The following is a 17,606-nucleotide window of genomic DNA, read 5'->3' as shown; positions in this document are numbered from 1 at the left end:
AGATTTCAGTGCTATGAAATGCAATCTGGGGTGAAAAATAGCCTTTTTCCCATTAGTGTGTGTGTGTGTGTGTGTGTGTGTGTGTGTGTTTGTGTGTGAATGCTTTGCCACCTATGAGGCAAGGGCATTAAAAGTAGGATGAATTCTGAGCTTTGAGTGGAGTCCTCTTGGTGAAAGCCTTGCGTCAGACCCAGAAATTCAGCAATTCCGGCCCTGGGATTTGACTCTTTTTTTTTTTTTTTTTTTTTTTTTTTGTAAAATAGGAGATTTGGTTAATAGCATCTCCAGCCCACTCACCTCTACAATTTTAAGATTCCATTTAAAAACTCACATTTCAAGGTGGTAGATGGCAATGACATCATATATATATGAGCATAGTAATGTGGGCTGACTTGAAAGACAGTGACAAGACTTCTCTTCAAAGTGTATACGTTTATGGATTCACTACACACATAGGCGTACACAAATATATGTACAGCCCGTCATTTTCAGGTGCCTGGAAATTTTTTTCTAGAGATAGGTATGGGTTCCAGTTCTATCAAGAGTTTTTAACTGTGAACATCTTAGCATTGCTTAATCTCTGCAAGACTCAATTTTTCTTCATAAAAGCAATAAATGTTATCTACCCTGTAACTTTTTTTTATGGGATTTAAATGAAGAAACTTGTAGAATGCTAGTTCTTCTTGCTGGAAAGATAAGAACACATGGGTGCCATCACTTAATCTAAAAATCATTGGATTTTAAGAGAAAACAGTATGTTGGTAGGTAGGGAATTTCCCTAAGCCAGTAGGAACTCTAAGTTATTTTTTAACTTGTTTTTTATGCACCTGTGTTGGCTCATTCTCATGAGGACATGTTAACTGTGTCAATCTTTCCAAAGCTTTGCTGATGACCTTAGAATCATCTTGTAAATATGTACTACTTGCTAGCACTGGCAAGTACATGTCAATGGTCACTTTGACCTGATGCTTTCTGGGATTTTTTTCTTTCATATTGGTCTTCCAATATGGTTGATATTTATAGATGCTGGTCTGGAATATTATTGATGACAGCTACACACCTGGAAAACATAGGGTTTCTTGTTCGTTCTTTCATAATTATTTTTCTGGATTGAATGCTTTCAACTCAGAATATCTTGATTTTTCTAGAATTCAGAGGTTAAACAGAGAAGAATTTGAGGGATATTCTTCCTTTAGTGGAAATTTTATGCAAGAAACCAAATAAACAGAAATGCGTGTTTTACTTCATACCTCCATTCATAATGCTTCAGGAATTATTTTTATTTTTCTGGCAAATGTCCCTGAGGAGAGGAACAATTCTTAAGACAGAGCTAATTATAGAGACTCATGGACTCAAGTTGGAAAGGGTGTGAGTTGTGATGTTAAACCATCTTTACTTGAGTCCTATCCATCATTTCCTCTCTGTGCAACCTTGGGCAAGGTATACAATCCATCTAACTCTAAGTTTTCCTTTATACAATGTTATCATTTGAGTCTGAATGTTCCCCTAAGACTCATGTGTTAAAGGCTTGTTTACCAGCTGATAGTGCTTTTTGGGAGTGACTAGATCATAAATGCTGACTTTCTCAATGGGTTATCCATTGATGGAGTCATAGTTTGTTAGTGTTTTGAGGAGGTCTTAGAGATTTCAGAGGTTGGGCCTTTGAAGAGCACATCTGAGGCTCAGCCCTTCCTGCTCTTTTCTGTTTTCTGCCCTCAGTGAGGTGAGCAGCATTGTTCTACTATACGCTGTGGCCACCATGATGTTATGCTTTGCCCCAGGCCCACAACAATGGAGCAAGTGACCATGCACGGAACCCTCTGAAACCGTGAACCAAAATAAACCTTTTTGTCTTTTAAGTTGTTCTTCCCAGTATTTGTCAAAGCAACAAAAGTCTGATAACACATGTAATCTGGATGTAACATCGTCTACTTTATAGTACTTTTTATTTATCTGCAAGGGATATGTTTTCCAAGCACCCCAGTGGATGCCTGAAACCACAAAGAATACCAATCCCTATTTATGCTATGGTTTGTTTTTATACATATATACCTATGACAATGCTTAATTTATAAATTAGGTACAGTAGAGATTAACAACAGTAACTAATGATTAAATAAAGAAATTATAAACTATACTATAATAAGTTATGTGAAGATGGTCTCTCTCTCTTTTTCTCAGTCTCTCAAAATATTTTATTTATTATACTGATCACAGTTGACCTCAGGTAGCATAATACATGGGTCATGAACCTGATGATGCAAGTCTATTGTATGTGAATACTATGAGTATTAAATAGAAACCAATAGTCTTATGGAACATGCTTGGCACAGTGTCTATATTATAGGTAGGAGTTCCATATACTTGGGCTTTGTATCAACAGAATAATCGTGAGTGAGATATGACCATGTTTGGGAATTAACATTCACTGAGATATCAACGTCTTGCCTGCAGTTTGCAAAGCAGAGTGAAAGAGAAAGGACACCATATGGCTACACTCTTTCTTTTTCTTTTTCTTCTGAGGAAGAGAACATTGGTGTGGCCTGCAGCTGTAATGATTACATTTGTCATGCCAGCATGCTGTCACACTGTCTACACAACAGGATATCATGTTAATAAACAGTCAGTTAAACAAGTGTCCAAATTGGGCAGATCAGCCAAATGTGGAATAGGGAAAGTTGTTTTTCTTCTAATGACTTGTCCCCTGGACATAGGCAATGCCATAGAAGTTCAGGAATGTTTATTGTCTGTGGCATTTCTGGGAGTTACTCTCTTTGTTAAGCCCCACCACCATGGTGCTCTGGGGGGCAGCTGGTGATTCATTAATTCACTGTGATGATTTGTCCTAATTATTCTAATTGCTGCCTTGTCTCCTCAGACCAGCTGGTGCCTAAAGCAGAGGGTAAGTCGCCAGTCACGAGCACAGCAGCAGCTGCAAAATCCCAGGCACAGAACATGCAAGGTTCACTCCCACCCTATTAAGAGTGCTTTGTTTCTACTGAGGCTTGAGGGGCTGACTTGTCCCTGATGCTACCCTGACCTGGATCCTAGTCTCTGGGGTCCTGCTATTCCACACTTCCTGGCCTCTGTTTCTCCTCTACCTTTTCCTGCAGGGGCAAACCTTGATCAATTGTGCTTTTCCATCTTGCCAACCTGCTCCCCTGCCATACCCAGACTACCTCTGTTGTGTGTTCTTTGTGCCTCCTACAGTTTACTCATACCTGTCTGAATGGCTCTTAACCCAGTCTTGCCTTCTAACAACTTTTTGTAACAAAAATATCATATCTATTTCTTACTGCATACTACCAAGTGCCAAGATAGGTTTTGACTGCCTAACGAGTACTATTTCTAAGTGCAAGAGTTCACATGTCTCACTCTAAGATTTAGTGATTACCTCACATCACCCAGAAAGGGTCTGATCTGTCAAGATATCACCTCAAACTGGGTCCTTTGTATTTTATTCTTCAAGGGACCTTTCTGTTCATATAAAGGCCTCTATGGCAATGTTCCTTGGGGCTGTCATCTCTAAGCTCCTTTGATGTGATCATGTAAACTTTGTCTTAGTTGGCATCCTTGACAGCCATCAATGCTGACTCAGCAGGCTGGTTCTGAATCACCTACCAGGCTTCCTGAGGCAACATGGTTTTGCTGCTCATGGAGACTGGTTTGGGGGGCCCGTGTCGGCACCTTCCTGGTGAGCTTTACCTCCTCTTACCTGGTTTTCTCCGATCTCTGGCTACAAAAGTTATCTCCACAGTTCACACTTATGTACTATCTGTCTCCTCTTATGCTTCTTCTATCTCATTTCCCTGGACAAAAGTAGAGTCCAGGAAAACACTGGAGGTGACTCAACTGGGAAAGAACTGGTAATACATAGAGCCATGCTAGAAACCCTGGAAAGAAGTTGACCTATTTATATCACAAAATAGTTTGGCGGCTCAAACAAATGCAAAAACAAAAGAAAAAAGAAGCAAACAAAAACAGTCATGAAGCACTATCTTCATGCAAGGGGGGTTGTCTTTAGTTGCTCTTCAACTTACTAACCCAAATGAACACTGGCTTGTTGTGCTCCATTTCACACCGTCAGCTATTTGCTATGTACATTCACGAGCCTAAGGCTAATAAGAACCAGACTGATGTCATAATGCAACTTGAAACCTTCAAGCTGGATTGATGAGAATGATGTGTTATACTCATAGGAACAGATGGTTTAAATGTAAATTCAAATTTTAAAGACAATACAAAGACAAAATGAAACTCTTTGAATGCTTGATGAAAACATTTGATATTTATTAATAATGAAATCAAATTTAATGGAATTCAGTTGAACTATTAAACTGTCCAGTGAGTAGAAATTAATGCCAGTTCTTTGATCTTTGTATATAATTAGAGTAATGATTTAGACTTTTCTACACTGTAGTTCTATGGAGAAATACTGATAGAAAAAAAATAAATCAAACTACAGGGGATTTTTTTTAGCATGAAATTAATGCTCTTGATGGTAATTTGAAAAAGAGCCAGTGCCTTGGAGGAAGCTGACCAGAAACAAGCTTTCTAAGTGTAGCCTATGCCCTACTTGCTCTGCAGCAGTATGGGGTTCTAGTTGAGTATGGGTGTGGATCTCCTAGAAGGCCACATCTAACTAAACCCAGTTTGGTGCAGCGAAGCAAATGAGGAACCTAATTCAGCCAAAAGTCAATTACTTGATAATTTTATCATCTTACGAAATAGTCTTTGGCTTCTTGGGTCTCAATTTCTTGATCTGTCATTAGTCCTGTATGAATCTTCCAGAGTGTGATAATATTTAGATGATATAATGTATGTCTGAGAACTTTGAAATAGAAAAGAGAAAATAGCCAATTAAAATAGTAGCATTGTAGCCACTCTTCTATAATCCATTTGTTTTTCCCTTATGATAAGAAGAATGAGAAAAAATTGAGACAAACATTTGAATTACTGGAGAGCATTTGGTGGCCATAAATGCCAAATGTTCAAGTCCTAAGTTCAGATTGGCAGTTTACACTTCAGCCTTAAATTTCCCTGTTATTACTTTCCTTATAGAACTTTCAAGAGTTAGACACCATGACCACTTCCAGACTCTAACATTAGCTTTATTCATCCAAATCACAGTCCTAAGTTATCAGTCCTAAACTTTTAGTTTGAATAAAAACTCAGTGTAAACACCTTTAGTGTGTATAATTCTAGCTAACTATAAAGGAACCCAATTTTCTTATATAGTATTCTTGAGTGACAAGTGATCATTTCTTGTGGGCTGTTGTTGAGCACTGTGAAAAGAGGCCGAGGATGGATTACCCCTCTCCATACTTCTACAAAAAATACATTATTGTCTTCTCTCCTGGTTTTTGTGGGCCCCATGTGAGGGTCAGACCCCTTCACATGCTGCATTAGAGAACTGTCAGAGCCATCTGTTTGAGGGATCTGAGGCTCAGCAAAGGACCCAAGGTCAAACAGCTAATGAGGAAAGGAGCAAAGAGGTGAAACACCCACAAATCCTCTGTGCTCTTTTCTAATCCAGTCACTAAAGCCCACTTCTGCCAGGGATCTGGGAGCAAGATAGAAGATCAAGTACTTTTGAAATTGACAGAAGAAAGGAGTTTTTCTGGATTTCAGGATATTGTGCATTTGTGCTGCTATGTGCCTGGAATCAGAACCAAATGCAGATTTGAGACATTAAGAAAACCAAGGGGTTGATTGACTATTATAATGTCAAAGATACCTGCTAACTTGAATCTGAAATTTTGTCAGACTCACTCATCAAAATTGGTTTAGCTTTAAAAAAAAAAAATAGATACCTAAACCTGACTTCTCTCTCTTTTTCAAATCAACTCTACAATAAAAATGATTTACTGTGTTACCTAATTTTGGACAGGCCTCATATGCTAATTCTATGTAGATCATCAATATTTAAGTACATAGACATTCCATTTGAGAATACCTGCAAAAGAGAGAATCATCAATATTATATTCAGATCAAATAATTTTCACTTTAACATCTGATCTTCCCAATTCTGAAATGTGTCTGGTTCATCTTTATGCTTGCAAATCAGAGAAAGGGGAAGTATGCAACTTCATCTTGCAAACTGCTAGAAAGGAGGCCATCACTTGGAAGAGTCAAGAAGTCTAAAGGCCCCTGACTGGGCTTGTTTTCTTGAAGTAAAGATACTCAGTGGGAGGGTGTGACTATGCTTCAGTTAGTAGGAGGCCAGCGTGTCAGTCAGGGCATTGGAGGGTGACGGATGCCAAAAGGCAGAAACAAAGGCACTCTGCCATAGGAAAAGAGCACTAGCCAAATCCAGGTATCCCACAGGTGATGATGAGTGCACTTCAAAGAGAGGCCTGTCAGGAGATGGAAAGAAGGTAGACAGATGCTTCAAGTGCATTCTGTAGTAAGCTGGGAAGTTTACTTAGCACTTTCTATAAGCCGTGCATTGACATATTTCCTTTATTTTTCATTTACTTTTTACTACTACCCTGTGAAGTAGATGCTATTTTATAAATGATAAATGCTGAAACTCCTGAAATAAAAAATGATTAAATTTGTTTGCCTAAGGTTACATTTATATGTGATGATGAGATTGGACCCTTTTTAGTAGTATTTCATAGCCTAAATTTTAAATTACTTCACAAAGATAAGTGTTTTAAAGCTTAGAGGAGTTGGGGATTGTAATTGTTAGCTAGGGAGAAAGATGGACAGAGAGAAGTGGGACAAACATTTTTGGGTATTTATAATATTCTTGAGAAATTTTAACATTATTTGATTTAATCATTTAAGTGTTTTCCTGATTTGTTTTCTTTCAGGTGTAGACATAGAGACTCAGAGATATCAATATCACTCAGCTAGTACAATGATAAAAGGGATTTTTGTTCTTGTGATTGCAAAGTTGATGTCTTCTCTGCTCTCCCAATGACATTGAGATGTGACTCTGCAAAATAACAGAGCAAGAAACATTGGTCCCACATCTTTCCTTGGAGTGTCTGAGGTGTTGACTGGGGAATCCCCTTCCTTCCATACTGCATTTCTGAACACTGACTCTAGGAACTCATGTTTCCATATTTTTCTGGTTCTACCCTCTTGAAGTGGACTTTCAATTTCCTCCTTACCTGACCAGTAACAGGTTTCCACGGTATGCCATAAACCCTCAGACCTTTACTAGGTGACTGGCTACATAATCTTACAGACACATTGGTTTAATATGATGCCCTGCATCTGGCAGCCATGGTTTTAAAAGACATCTTTAAGAGAGGATTGGCTGGTGGTAGCCATCTTGACCATAATCATGACTTTGCACACCATGTGACTAAACACTACAGCACAAAAAGTCATTAAGATAGTCAAATAAGAGTTTTGTTCCAGGTCCAGACTGTTTCTTGACTGACATTTGACATGTTAATATTTTTTTGAGAAAGTCCAGGTACCTTCCAGTTGGCCTTAGTTACTTTTGTAGTTTGGTGCATAAACTCCTTCCTTTTGCCTGGGGATACAGTGATGCTCCTTTCTCTCTGCCATCCAAGATATGCTTCTGAATGTAAGCCCCTAAAAATTGCACTTTGTGCAATCTTGGATTTGAACACCTCTTTTTTTGGTCTCGTGGCATCTTCTGCCCTTGGTGGCCAGTTCTTATAGGTTGGGTTTTTCCAAAAAGAGAGGCAATGACTTATCTATTCAATGCTATTAGTTGAAGCATCTCTCTGGATTAGGCACATTGATCATTATATATTGTCATTTCTGATACCATAGAATAGCCAGTGGGCCAATGGGGTCACATTTCCCATCTAATAGTTGAGATATAACTCTTTTCCACATAGAATTGTATCTCTTAACCACACAACTCACCCAGCAGTAAAGTTCCCCATACCTGATATTCTTGGTTCTTATTTCTCAGGGTTAATGGGGACAAAGAAAAATTTGGTACCAACTTTGCCATCAGGAACCATAAGCTCCCTCACAATTTCTGCATTGGTAGAATAACATGTCTGTATTTTTTTATTGCATAGATTTTCCAGGAAGGTAATTAAAGATAGTGAGAAAAACCATGAATGTGAAAAAGTACTGTAACGTTTGCACATTATTGTTACAGATTAAAAAAAAGTCATCTATGCAGCATATTTAAAGACTGTTTTGGAACCTACATAAGTATCAGGTCCTGTTAAACTATGTAGAAACATACCTTTTTTTGCTAGAAAATAAATAGAGAATAGTAAATGTCTTGTTGATGACTCCCCATTCCCCCAAATTGCAGACTCATCATGGTAACAGACTCCTGGCCCATTCTTCTTTCTCACATCTGACTTTTCAGTAATCAATAAGAACAGTCCATTAATGGAGCAGTTGATATGGCAAAGAAACTGTTGTAGCAAAACATTTCAGATGAAGCTAATGAGAGCATGTGAGAAAGGGAAGAGGGTGGAATTGATGTCGAAACTAATTTATTTCATTAGCTAGCACTAGATGTAAATTGCAGTGTAATAGAATTAATCATTTAAAATGGATTGTTCACTTAGAAGTTATAAAAATACCAACATTCCACTTGGTGCTGCATTTTTATCTCTGCTGAATCAATTTGTTTTTAAATGATTTGTTTGTATTTAAAGCATGAAGACAACCAGAGGATCATGCATCCCTGCTCAGACACAGGATCTTCTTTCCTGTACAGATCCTCCAGCGCAGGAGATATTTGGAAGCCAAAAACCTGATCAAAGAGGAAGATCAATGAATGATTGCTTGGATTCAATGGATAAGGCTGAATGAACTCCCTTAAAAATTTTCCTAAAGAATTACTCTATTAAGAGCTATGATGAAAACAATAGGTTGTATTTCCAATGATCACAGAGTTGGGAATCATGAATAGTTGTGATGAACAATCACAACTATTTTTAAAAAAAAGATATGCATACATCTCCTAAACTCTTGAACTCTCCGAAGTGATGACTATTTCTCCCATTGATGAAATGCCCAGTGGCTGGTAGTCTATTGGGAACTTCAGGATGTGATTTTTGGCTCCTATTCCAACCCCCCCATGAAAGGGAAAAGGGTTGAAGATTAAGTTCAATCACCAAAGGCCACTTATTTAGTCAATCATGCCTAACTAAGTAATGAAGCCTCTGAACAACCGGGAAGGATTGGTTTCATTGAGTTTCTAGATAACTGAACTTACTGATGTTCCTGGGAGTTGGTGTGCCTAGAGTGAGCATGGAAACTCCTCATACTTCATTGAAAATTTCTTTTAATATCATCTTATGCATCTCTTCCATCTGACCCTTCTTCTGTAGCCCTTGTAACATCCATATAATAAACCAGTAAATGTGTTCCCCCCCAAAAAAGATGTGCGAAATCCCTGTGACAGGTGTGACCCAAACACATTTCATAAATTTTACTATATGAGATCTATTTTTTTCAGCATCCTTGACTATAGAATCAATAATGAATGTTTTTGAGGGAAGGGCTTCCTACTTGCACAGTTTTATAGAAAATGGTTCAGAGTGGTTAAAAGATGTCACTTGACATGGTGTGTTACCATTTAAAACCTGTTCCCAAGAATCCTGACTCCAAGTCTGACACTCATTCTTCTATTAAAGATGTTCTTTGAGAAAAGGCTTTGGGTGTTATTTTGTACATATAAGGAAATCATTTTAATTAACCTGAAATGTAATGAGAAATTGTTGACAAGACAGTAAAGGCAAGAGAATCAACATCTGCTGGCTTCAGCCAATTATAAGTCATTAGCTTATTTAATCTTCACCACATTTTCCATGGATATTTACTTATTTCACATGTGAAGGATCTGTATCTTAAAAAGATAAATCTATGTGAGCAAAATCACATGACAGGTACTGGAGCTGGCATTGCAGTACAGGTCTATGTTTTTTCTACTCCATATACTTGTATACTATGAGTTCCAAAAGGGATAATTTTTGTCTTACTCTTACCCAGAAAGAATATGTGAATACTAAGTAGGGGATTGTGTTCATATCTGGGAGCTCTAAGTTCATGCAACTGCATTAGTGTTACACTGACTGATAAACAGCTGTTGTTCTTTGAATACCTGCAGTTCTTTCCAGAAATAACATCAAATGACTTTCACTGTAGGTTTATTTTACCTGGCTATAGAATCACAAAAATCATAGTAAATCCACATTTGGTGTGCCAGAAGAAAGTCCAGCCAACAGATGAAGGAATTGGGTAAGGCTGGTGAGATGCCTAGGGCATAACCATTAAGAAGGTTATAGTTGATTTTAGAGTCCTTCAAGTGTAAGATTGACCCCAAAGAACAAACACTGTCCAGAGACCTTTAAGCAAAGGTCTCTCCCACATGGACTGAAGAGGTATAGTTTATCTAGGGACCTCTGGAATATTATGGGTGATATCCCTGGGGGCATATGAAGCACACAATTTACCTAGAATCAAAGCTAAGATTAGAGTACAAGAAATGGCTTTGGACCTACAGAATCTTGTAATGTCCTACTTAGATAAGATATTAATGGTATCTAATTTTAGAAGCCTAGGCTAGGTTTATAAAAAGGGTTGCCAGATAAAATAGAAGATGCCCATTTTATGTTCAACTTGAAATTAGCACTGAATAATTTTTTTGTATAAATATGTCCCAAATATTGTTATGAAGCTTACTGACATTAAAATAGATCATATCTGAAATTCAAATTTAACTGGGCCTGCTATATTTTTATTTGCTAAATCTGACACCCTATTTATAGAGGAAGTTAGAAATCGTCTTTTCCACTAATTTTAGGATTTGATATTCCTGTCTAAAAGCTGATGGTGGGAGTAGAGAGAAAGCAAACTTGGACACATGAAAGTTATTTGAACTACAATCTCTTCTTCTACAAAACAGTCATAGTAATAGCAGCAGTCCTTCTATGTATGAAATGCTGAACACAGGACAGCCATGTAGCAAGGACTTATAAATTTTAACCACTATATAAGTCGATATTTTATTAAAACAACGATGGGTGACTGAATGAATAAATGTTCTTAGTGAAGAAGCACACTGTGAAAATCTGAATAATATTCATCACAATGTATTTTCTTCCTGAAGCTTAGGCTCCATCCTTTTCGGCATGGGAAACCATCAAAACAAAGTGGCATAGCAAGGAGTCCCACGACAGTTGTGTGGAAATGCCATCCTTTCTTCTTAAGGTGAAGCGGTAAAGCTTTGCAAGTGGCATTTGTGCCTTTGACAAATGGGAGGCTGACAACAGTTGGACGTGGTTGACAAGTACAAAATAGCGTTCAGTAGGCAGGCGTCAGGAAGAGGAAAACAACTCTTATGTATTGCTGTCTATATTGAGCCAGATTTTAAAGAACTGAAAAACTCTGTATATGGGAATTAAGGACATAAAGATATTCCAGCAAAATCTGTTATCCCTTCTAAGATAGATTGTTTTCTGAAGCTTTGTTTTTGCCCCGTAAATAGGATTGTATTGGAAAATATCCCTAGAAAACATAATTCAGCAGATTTTGATGGAAAACATTTCTTTTCAGTTATAAACATCTAAATAATCCATTGTGAACATCAGAAGTTATTGAAATCTCTGATGCAGCTTTAATATATTCCTTCTTGTAGAATATGGGCATGTTTTCTGAAGTTTATTGAAAACTGAAAGTCTCACATAAAATATATTTCACATCATTTAACTTTTCTATCTTCTTTTATGATCCAATGAATTTTATTCCATCTACCAAGTCATGTTAAACCTAAATACTTTAGGATTAAGATTAAAATACTGAGTATATGAATTAGGGTTAATAAAAAATTCAATATATTTTTGCTTGTGCAGCTACTGTCACTTAAATAAAATGGTGTAGCTCAGAGGAGGAGTATAGATAAATTCACTGATTTTTAGGAGAAAAAAATCATGTCCACAGAAATCAGACCCAGATGGTTCTGTTGTTATAAATTAAATTTGATCAAAGTGACACAACTCTCTTGGGAATTTTTTTCCTTGAGACATTAAATCAAGTACCTAGAACTGTACTTCTACAGCTGTATTCCATGGTGTAAACGGGGTAAGGAATTGAGACAGTTTTCTGGACAATATCAAATGTCTCTCAGATTTTAGTTTTAATTGGTTAGATTAACTAGAGAATATAAATACAAAGGAGAAAAGTTTTAAAATGATGATGGGTTAATTTACTGAATTTCGATGAGTTGAAGTAGTGTCGGTACTGGGGAAAGGGAAATTCAAGATATTTGTAATTATGTAATCTGAATTAAGAAACTGTATTATGCAGGTATATACACAAACCCTGCTTCTGTGTTAGTGAGGCTTTTTATCACTGTGACAGAGTACCTGACACAAACAAATTAAGGAAGGAAGGATTTATTTCGCTTACTGTTTCAGAGGTTTTAGTCCATAGTCCTTGGTTCCATTGATTCTGGACCCTTGGTAGAACATCACGGCAGCAGGATCCTACGGCAGAAGCTACTCATCTCATGGTGGACAGGAAGCAGAATGGAGCAGCAATAGGAAGAGGCCAGAGCATGTCCTCACAGACAGACCCACAGTTGTGTTTTACTAATCTCCTAGGTGGATCTCAATCTAATTGAAGCTGACATCAAGGTTGGCCATCACACCCTGAATAAGCCCCATGGAGCTTCCTCAGTTCATCTCCATCGGACAGTGGAATCATGGAGAAGAGATGCTTATGATACACACTGCTGCTATTCAAAGCCTGGTACAAACAGGCCTAGCTTAGAGATTATGTATGTTTGGAAAAGTAACCTTGCCATTAAGGTGAGGAAAGGATAAGGAAGAGAAAGGTTGCAGGAGGCTGCTTGGGAAGCTGTTGATGTAATCACAGCCGAAGTAGAGAGAAATGAAGAAATTTGAGAAAGTCAGAGGCAGTGGAGTGACAGGATTTCTCAGTGAGTGGACGTGGAATGTAGGTGTTCTTGGGTACCAATCATTTCAAGATGCTATTCAATAAAAGAAGATATAAGGGAGGGCTGCTGAGAAAGTTGGATGACTTCAATTTTGCATTAAATTAAAGGTGAGTTTTTTTGGGGGCACACTAATAACTACCCTTGGGAGTCATTTTAATGATTATGGGTCATCAGATTGTCAAGGGTCACCAAAACAGCACAGAGTGAATACAGTGGATGCAGTGAGTGAGACATGTGTACAGGAAGGAGACCTTTTCTGACACTTTCAATGGCTTCATGAACTCTGATGTTTGCAGCATGGCTAAATGGCACAGAGAGCTAGAGAAGGGTGAGGGCAGTGGTGTGGTGCTGCCACCAGCCACCAGTTACATCCCCAGCAATTTTATAACCCTGTTGTTGGAAATATCTCTTGCCAAATATAAAACTGTATAGATTTAGAAAATATAAATTAGGTTTAAACAAAGTTAATACAAAACTCAAATATATCATTTTTTGTTTTTTATTTATTTATTTTTACTGTTGTGCTGGGTGGGGATACAATATGGCATTTACAAGAGTTCTTATAATTTCTCAAATACATCATACTTGAATTTACCCCCTCCATCATTCTCCTTTATCCCTCCCCATTCCTGGAATACTTTCAACAGGTATCATTTTTCCACTTGCATATATGTGTACATAGTATTTAGCCTCCCACACCTTTTCCACTTTCCCCACATTCTCTCCCCTCCCACTGAAACCAACCCTATACCAGGCAAGACCTGTTCCACCCTCCTGTTGAGGGTGAGCAATGAGCAATACTATACCACAACCTTTGCCCCGAAGAGCAGGTTATTAATATTTACCAGCACACCATTGGTTAAGGAGGAACTTCCATATCCAAGGAATAGACAGTAGCCTAAAAAATGTGTAAAAAATTCTACAATTTAGTGACTTAAAATAAGTAATCATTTAAAATATATATCTTATGATCTCTGTTGATAGATAATTCCAGAAAGACATGGCTGGGTAATTCTGGCTTGGGTTTCTCATGCAAGTATATGTCTGCACGGGAGCATTAGGACTGGCAACGCACCTCGCTCTGCATGTCGTCTTCTCCACATGTTCTCTCTGTGTGAGTGAATTTGGGAGTTGTTATAATACAATGATCTCATGGTACTTGGAATTCTTATATGGTATCTCAAAGCTCCAAGGACAATTGCCTTAAGAAAGGAGGTGGCTCCTACTTCACCTTTTACTTCTTTGCTTCAGAAGTTAGAGAGTCATTTCTATCACCTTCTCCTGGTTAAAAACAAGTTTCAAGTTTTCCTAGATTCAAGGTGAGGGAAAGCAGAGTCCAGTTCTTAAAAATGTAGTAGTAAGTTTTGAAAAGAACTTGTGAAATTAAAGATACTTTAGGACCATCTTTAGAAAATACAATCTGCCACCGAGTCCACTCAGCAGAAGAACTGGAGAAAAACAACTCTACGTAGCTACCATTAGCACAGGAACAATAGATGATACTTGAGAATCGTTGCTGTCATTAAGAAGACAAAATTCACATGCATGACCAAAAATATCCTTTCTTAACGATGCAGCCATATGGGAGCAAAAGTAGTTTGATTTGGGAATATTTTATGAGGTAGGGAAGTGAGTAATAATAAATTTTGTGCCTATCTGTATGGCCTGGAAAAGTTTTCAAGTCTGTAACCAAGAACTTAATACTTTGTACCTTTTTTCCTGAACATTTCTCCTAAATGTTGCCTGAGATTTTTGTGCTTGTCTTTATCATATTTGTTTGCTTGCTGCTTTTATCCTTGCTGTTCTGTATGCATAGTTTGTTTGCTTACTCACCCCCAGTTTTCTTGATTACAGCTTTTATTTCCATGATCATCATATTTATTCTTCACTCAGTCATGGTATCTCAAGTTTTCTGCTGATGGGTGTAGAAGACAGTACCCTTCTGCTCCAAGCTCTGGAGTCTCCAGTGAGAACCAGAATTCAGAAATAAAGAAAATAGGGAGAAATTATGCAAGGTGAAATGGGTGTTAGGTGGTAGAATAATTAAAGAAAAATCCTGACATGAGTTTAAACTATTTGAGACTGGGCTACATTGTAGGACTTTAGGAAACTGTTTAAAAAATAATTTGAAGTTTGGTATGGTAGTGGATGCCTATAATCTCAAGCATCTTGGTTCTCACTTTGGAGATGGAGGCAGGAGGATCACAGTTTCAGTTATAATAACAATTTCCAGGCTAGTCTGGCCTACATAGCAAGAACCTATCTCAAAAAAACAAAATGAAAATGTGAACTTACACATTGATTTTTAAAAATTTTTAAATTGATAATTAAGTAATAGAAAACTAAGAGGAAATGGCAATAATTTATTTTAAAAAGTCTTCAGGTACATTATAAATTCAATAAACATTTTTGAGAATCTTCCAGGTGCCAGGTTCCATGCTAGGTTCTTGAGACAGAGCAGAAGTAAGATGAAAACAAGCAGCTGGTAGGCACTTAAAATATAGCTTGACAATTAAATGATACTGTAGATCCTGTCAGTTATAACCTCACCCTCTAATTTTAGAGATGTGACAACTTTTCATGGGAATTAAAAGGCTAAAGAAAGCTGAAGGTCAGATCTAGATACAGTCAAATAGTAAAATGCAGTTAAAATTGCTAGTTTGCTCAATGATATGCAGATTGCCTGTTTGCTCATAGCCATTACCTGATTATATATCCCTGACCCAGTTAAGCCTTGTACCTGGAGTAAATGCTCTAAACCAGTGATTTTCAAACCTAGATTTACTTACTTGTTTTTAGAACAAGTAAGCTTCTCTCATAAAAATACCGATGAATTGACACCAAACTAGTTGATGCTAATCAGAAAAGTTGTTGGTTAGGACAGGATAGCAATTTTTGTTTAAGCTTTCTTGGTTATTTATAACCTACAACTGCACTGTCACTGCAAACTCCTGACCTATCCAGCATATTGTTTCCTTTCCTCTGTCACTGCACCTGCTACCTTCCTGCCTTGGATAAACTTGGTTATCTGAGTTCTTGGGAAGAAAGTTTCATTTCGGGAGTTTGAGAAGTTCTCAGTACTGTGGTTCTCAAACTTGGCTGCACATTGGAGTACCCTGGAGAATTTTGAAAAGTGCTGAGGTCCGTTCACTAAAATTTTTCTTCAGTTAGCATGGGTTGTGGCCTGGGCATAACAAGGCATGACGTTCCATAGATGATTCTAGTATGTGGTCCACTTGGAAAACGATTGTCCAAGAGCAACTCAGCAATAAAGTCCTGGCTATCAAATCAGGAACAATCTAAATATAGAGGAATATTTACCAGAGAGCACAAATATAAACTGCTTCAGGTGGCCAGCAGTGAAGTGAATAAGAGAAGGAGGTCAGATGGGGACAGTGGTGAATGGGGGGAAGTAGGCGCCTGTGCTCCATCCAGCAGAAGCCATCTGGAGTGTGATGAGATCAACCTCTTTTTCAAAGGAAGTCAAAAATATAGATTGCGTTTTTATGTGAAGCCTGCCAATTTTTAAATTTTGGCAACTAATTCACTTTATAAAACACACTGAATATGCTTAAGAAAACCTGACTGTGAGCTGGATTCAGGCAAAGAGATTGACAGTGTATGACTCTTGTCCTAGAAAGAAGAATTCTTCATGTTGTTTTCATCCAACTTTTCTGGGATTCTTTTCCCAGAAACTTCCTTTAACTTTGCTCCCATGGGAATGTGACAGTACCTTTCCTCAGCTGCTTGTAAACATTTGAAGGACTTTTCCACTGTGTTCCTAGTTTTATCTTTGTGCAAACATAAGACAGGTATCAGTAGATGTTCTTCCATGAAATCACCACTTTGAGGAATGGGTGTTAGTTCATTAATGCCATATACAAAACACCCAAACCAAATTTTGCAATGCTTGTGGATTCATGATGAGATAATTAGCAATTTCTTCACTTCCCACTGAGCAGGATGAGTTGAGGATTAGCTTCTCTCAGTAGATTACACATTAGAGAGAAAAATGTCAAACAGCAAAGTAAAATGGGATGCTGTCTTCCCACACAAACATCTCCATGGTACTAATGAGCTAGCTTTCTGTCACACTCACAGCTAGCAGATGACCTAAGAATCAGTCAGTGATTCCTTTGGAGGAACTTTTTTTTTGCCTCTAAATATATAGTCAAAGTGGGTCAACTGGTACTTACAGAAGCTATTTTAGTTCAACTGGAGAAAATTAACTGTATTTTCAAATAAACTTTGTAAAAGTGAGTCTCCTTGTTTTGCAAGAAAACAAAGTAATCTTAATTTAATGAAGAAATTTCTCATTGCTGTTTTCACTCTATACATTATCTTTGAGTAATGAGGCCACTTGCTGGTTCATGACCCCAGCTACTTTTTCCACACTGTGTTCACCTCTTGCTGCTTTTCTTCTTTTTTCCTTCCACATAGCATTTCCATCCTGCATTTAGAATCAAACATTTGCAGGATCAGGCATGTGAGGCAGAGAGAAGTCTGAGGGACAGGTTAATTAACTAAGCTCTGCATTATGACAAACCATGGTAGGACAAGTGTCCTACTTCACAGGGACATTCTGTTCAGCCACATAGGAACTTTCCAGACACAGTGTTGGAGGTGAGAAGAAATAGTAAGGGAACACACTTGTGCATATGTGCAATCTTAGTCAACTTTCTGTTG

The sequence above is a fragment of the Castor canadensis genome, chromosome 4, assembly GCF_047511655.1.
Source record: "Castor canadensis chromosome 4, mCasCan1.hap1v2, whole genome shotgun sequence".
NCBI lineage: Eukaryota > Metazoa > Chordata > Mammalia > Rodentia > Castoridae > Castor > Castor canadensis.
Note: the sequence above shows the minus strand (reverse complement) of the source record.